The following is a 5799-nucleotide window of genomic DNA, read 5'->3' as shown; positions in this document are numbered from 1 at the left end:
GTCGTGTCGTCATTCACGCCGTACAATACAGGCGCTGGACCCTGTGGTGCCGTGTGCAAAAGGCGTTGAATGCGTATCCATGGCGATGGGGGACAAAATACAAAACAACGACTCGGATGATTGACCTTACTCGACTTTTTATGATGGTAATTATAGCGCCACTGTCGGGTCATCACGAATCGTGCGTCCTGGCAATAAACGAGCACCTCAGTGTGTGTCGCGGACATGTCGTGTGTTTGATAACATCGTATTTCAAATTTGATTTAGGAAAAATCAATAACAGTGTATCACTTTGTAGGCGGGGATCATATACTCAAATAATGTCGATCAACAAGCACTTTGTTGAATAAGATATAGATACCCTTCGGCAAATTCTGTGAAAACGCTGGTGTTGAGTAGAATAGCGATATGACATCCCGGTATGACATAGCGATATAATTTCTTTGAAGCCGTGCATGAGTCAAAACGACATTCAACATTCCTTCTTCAACTTCAAGATCGCATGTTTACTTCTTTAATCGGAGCGTTGAAACACGCATATTATATTCAAACAGCGCCGCATCAGCCGGGATCAGGCATAAAATATACGACTATCCACGGCCACAAATAATGCCATTCCAAATTATAGGCGTTTAGTTAGTATGTGCAATCCGAAGTATAGTGAGGATATAATACGGAGATGTATACATCGCTTGACAAACACTTCAGTAACCTTAGAAGTAGAGATCTAGAGTTTTACAGATTTTATGTAGGGTGTGAAAACCTGCATGAAGATGTGAACTCTATTCATTTCGTCATGCGAAGATCGAGGATAAAAATGTTGTCTTTAAATTCAAGGCTGAACAGAAACTAAAAATAAATCTAGATACGAGTGCGTCTTCTGATATATCAGTGCTTACGACATGTGACAATTTATTGTAAACATGATTTTTAATGGTAAATCTGCGACATAGTACGCATGTGGCATTCTGCAGGATTCAAAAATCGGATGACCACAACATCAATTCATCACTTGAACTGTACCATGGCAACCAGGAGAAAATGTTAAATACTGCCGAAGGTGTTAAAGCTTAAGGTAGAACGCACCTCGGGGACAGACATTCGGACTCTCAAACTTTTACAGTTCTCTTCTGATATACCACATGTGGGGGTTCATTTTAAAGCTCTTGGTGAAAGAAAACTTTTCACCGGCTTAGTTTTTCGAAATTTGAAAATTTTTATTTTTCGCCATAGAGTTAACACAGGGATGGCGGCCATTTTGAATTCCTAATATCGGTAAATCTTGGGTAATTTGTTTCTCTAGTACCAAAATTTGCACGGTGACCCCCTATTTTTATTCTTGATTTTGAAAGAGAATTGTTGAAAGATTCCTTGGTGAAAGTTAGAGCAAAAGTTTAAGTCTTTCACTTTCGAGGTGCATATTACCTTAATTTGCTGCAAAGGTTACAAAACATCGCAATTGTCTATTTTTCATATATTTATCCACCCTTCCGTATATATTAATTTCATTTTATGGTGCAGCACTTTCGAATTTGGCATAGAACACTACTGTAGCAACAACAACAGACCAAAACTTCGGGCTGGAGCTCACCAGGACGCGAGCCTATGTATAGTGACAAATTGGTAGGCCTAATAATCAACGTTGAGGGCGTCAGGAGCGACCTTTCTGAACCAGGAAATACACTCTTCTTTCCAGACGTCGAGATTCGAGTAAACAAGTTTGTGTGACCACGTAACTACCATACTTGTATTATGAAGTCATATTGCACATTTTCCCGGCACTCTGGGAATTAACAGCGAATTCAAGGGACAAAATCTTCGCTTTTTGCTGATATTCTCCACCAATTTTGTTCAAGAACTTTTTGTATTCTGTATTCTAAATTATAAAATAAAACAAAAATGCGTGAGACGATACATAAAAAGTTACAGGAATATTACCTAAACTAACCTGTTGTCTCTGCAATACATTATTCAAAGTGGGTACATGTATTTTGTGGGCTTCAGTTTTTATATATCATGGGAAATGTTATAAAATGATTGTCTAAGGGACTGGACACAAATTACAGGGGGGGGTGGGCCGGTGTTTTTTGGGGGTGGGTCGCCTTTTTCGCGCAAGCATTTTTGAAGGGTCATAAAATTTTGTGCAAGCCTATGGGGGAGGGTCACCTTTTTTCATGCATCAAAGCTGAAATTGCATGTGCACGTTATGGAATACTGAAAAAAGAAAAAATACCTCCTGGCACTTTCATTTTCTGCCATTACCATTTTCGGCGCGCCTTCGGGCGCAAATTTCAGGTATAATAAACAATGTATTGATGATCCAAGCAGCCACATTGATTTAAGTTGTCATGATTTTACTTATTCAACACTATTGTGCATAACTGTCCCCTATAATGATTCTTTCAATAACAATTTGGGAGATTACTTATTTGACATCATTCTCCCATTGACAATAGATTGGGTATAGGTCGGTGTCAAACGTTCATGTCGCTGTATGTACATTTTTTAATTTTTGAGGACATTGACAGAATACAAACTGTTCAGAATAGTGCATAGTGTCATCAATAACAACTGGAAGCTTCAGGTCGAACAACTTTTGAATAACAATTTAGGATCAGATAACCTATGAGTTATTTGTAGTTTCCTCATAGCCTACAATGTATAGTGAATCAACATTTTGGTGAAATTCCAAAATCAAATTTCTTGCACAACCATGGACTTGAAACCACTCTAGTCTAATCATGAATATTAATACTAATAATTAGGTGTACATAAATGCACAGGTTTACCAAGTTTTGTATTGGAAAAAAATGATTCATAGTTTCATCATAGACTGCCATGTATAGTGAATGGACATTTCAGTGAAATTCCAAAATCAAATTTCTTGCACACCCATTGACTTGAAACTACTCTAGTCTAATCATGAACATTAATACCAATAATCAAGTGTACATAAATGCACAGATTTTCCTATTTTTGTATTGGAAAAAAATTATTCATAGTTTCATCATAGACTGCCATGTATAGTAAATTGACATTTAAGTGATATACCAAAATCAAATTTCTTGCACAACCATTGACTTGAAACCACTCTAGTCTAATCATGAACATTAGTACCAATAATGAGTGTACATAAATGCACAGATTTACCTATTTTTGTATTGGAAAAAAATTATTCATAGGGTTTCACCATAGACTGCCATGTATAGTGAATCAACATTTCGGTGAAATTCCAAAATCAAATTTCTTGCACACACATGGACTTGTAACCACTCTAGTCTAATCAAGAACATAAATATCAATAATCAAGCATACATAAATACACAGATTTGCCAAGTTTTGTATTTAAAAAAAATTATTCATAGTTTCTTCATAGACTACAATGTATAATGGAGCCACATTTCATGTGAAATTCCAAAAACAAAGTTATTGTACACAGATGCACATTTTACTACCCTCTTCTAATCAAGCCCAATTATGTCAATTATTCAGGGTCCATATATCTGTGCTCTCCCTGGCCTTTCGAAATTGTTAGTAAATTTACGAATTGGGTTCAAAAAATATTAGTAAGCACAAATTATGTTATTCTGAACCCACCAACTTTCAACAAGCACTTCTGGTACTCAATAGATGATTTTAAGGGGATAGAAATGATGAATGATTTCATTAAAGACAAAAGAAAATGAAAAATCCCTTTTTAGTTTTTTGAGAATGAAAACTCATATTTTGATACGCATTTTCAAAAGATTATTGAATAACACAGTACATCATGGGTCATGAATGCTTGTAACATTGAAATTTCTTCCTTGTCTCAATAAAGTGTGTAATTTTGGTCAACGGCCAATGAATGTTATTCAATTACTCTATCTTTAGTACACAACATAACATGTTCAAGTATATTGTGACACAAATCATAACTCCCTTTGTGTGTGTAGTCAGTGGTTGATGATTATATATATTAATTTATGAAGCGGTCATTAATATTATCAAATATTATCAGTGTTTGCACAAGTTTTAGATGCTAGAAAATCTGTCCCCTGTTTTTCATATTTGGAAAGCTATGTTACTTTTAACCCTTTCACCCCCAGTTCCCTGTATACAGGTCCAACTTTACCATAGAAAACAATGGATTTGGGACAAACCATGGTGGTGAAAGGGTTAAAGTATGCATGTCATCCCATAGGTACGAGGTGGTGCCTCTATAGCTGCAGTCATTATGCCATGTTCATCTCTAAAATTCTTTTTAAACAACCACTGATCAGAACATTTGGCAGTCTGTGGTTTAGCACAAATTTTGTCTCATCTCAATCAAATTTAAAGCCCCCACTCAATTATCAGATTTATCTAATATAAATATTAGTTACTTGATGAAATTTTCAATGGAAAACAATAGAATGACAAACTGTTAATGGGCTATTGACACATTCGCTAATGCGAGAACCTGGGATTGAGAAGGGCGCCTTTAGTACGCAAACTGAGACTGGTGATCCTGCTAATGTTTTTCTTAGAGACAGTTATACTTTTAAAACGCTGCAGATGATCGTCATTTATTTTTTTGTCTGGATAGACTTTTTGGTCATGGGACTGTGCACAGCATTTTCTCTGGATCATAGAAAACTATCAGTATTCATAACATTGCTGAGACAGTTTCTTGTAAAATATTTTGAAGGAAACCTATTAAAATTGGCAAGCTGACTGAAAAATTCAATTTGCAGATCGTCAAATGACAAATCTATGACATCTAAGATTTCTCGCTCGCTTCCACCTCCATGCACAGAAAAACACTGTGCAGTACATGTTCAACCATGCGTGGCCCGGACTGCAGTTCTGCTGTAGTTCGACTGTCTTTCAGGCTGACTGTTCTTGATCTCTTCTAGCTCGGCGGTTTCATTGTTTCGTATTTTTTTCATATCATTCCGTTTTATCCAGTTGCCGTTTTTATGCCCAACTTTCTTTCCCAACTGGATACTATCAATCCAAAGTATTTGTAACTGCCCGCTTCCCTCGATCCGCTTCAACAGTCCACTCGAAAGAGTTGACAGCATGTGAGTGTTTGGGTGTCTCGAAACTACCGTAATGGGGTGGTAATGCATGACACACCACTATGAGATTACAAGACCCGGGGATCTTGAAACCTTTTCGCGCATGCTCATGTTATTACAGGTCAAAGTCCAAAGCCAGCTATCACCATGTGTCGATGCGCTGATGATAGGGGCAGCGTAGGTTTTGAAAGACGAGATATGCCAGTATTTCCCCGGAATTCACAATCTTGACCGAAAATCAGGCTTCAAAAATAGCAAAATCGTTCGTAAATGGCCGATCGGGCATTCATTTTTTTCGTAAATTTTCATTTTTTTTCGTAATTTACGAAGTTTACGAGCGACAGCGAAGCACAGTATATGCACAAATAGTGCAATTTTTAATTCTGAAAATCTTTTGACAGTTTTGTCATAGACTCCCATGTATAGTTTTGTCATAGACCCCCATGTATAGTGGATCAACATTTTGACAGAAATTCCAAAATCAAATATCTTGTTCACATGTGCACTTGTAAACAACCCATGCTAATCAAGTATATCTATATCAGTTATTAAACATCTGTATGTGAACAGATATAGTTAGTTTTATACTGGAAAATACACGTTCGTAGTTTTCTTATAGTCGACTACGTGTATAGTGAATGAAGATTATCGATAAAATCTAAAAATTACACTTTTTGTACAGGCATGCACTTTTTACCTGCCACTTCAAGCAAAGTACATTTACATGAATAACACACATATGATTTGATATTTTTTG

At 36.5% G+C, this 5799-nt stretch overlaps 1 protein-coding gene and 1 long non-coding RNA gene across 3 annotated transcripts in view; both read left to right on the top strand.

Annotated features, from left to right (window-relative positions):
• The window catches only part of LOC139129666 (uncharacterized), a 396232-nt gene extending 392066 nt beyond the window's left edge, over window positions 1–4166 (top strand). Inside the window, exon 3 of the long non-coding RNA XR_011551641.1 lies at window positions 4089–4166. This is a non-coding gene — a long non-coding RNA (uncharacterized lncRNA). The remainder of the gene's footprint in view (window positions 1–4088) is intronic.
• The window catches only part of LOC139129659 (uncharacterized), a 152134-nt gene that overhangs the window by 67973 nt on the left and 78362 nt on the right, over window positions 1–5799 (top strand). The gene's annotated exons all lie outside the window — the stretch shown is intronic.

Source organism: Ptychodera flava, chromosome 3 (genome assembly GCF_041260155.1).
Source record: "Ptychodera flava strain L36383 chromosome 3, AS_Pfla_20210202, whole genome shotgun sequence".
Taxonomy (NCBI): domain Eukaryota; kingdom Metazoa; phylum Hemichordata; class Enteropneusta; family Ptychoderidae; genus Ptychodera; species Ptychodera flava.
The sequence above is the reverse complement of the archived record's forward strand: the minus strand, read 5'-3'. Positions and strand labels throughout refer to the sequence as shown.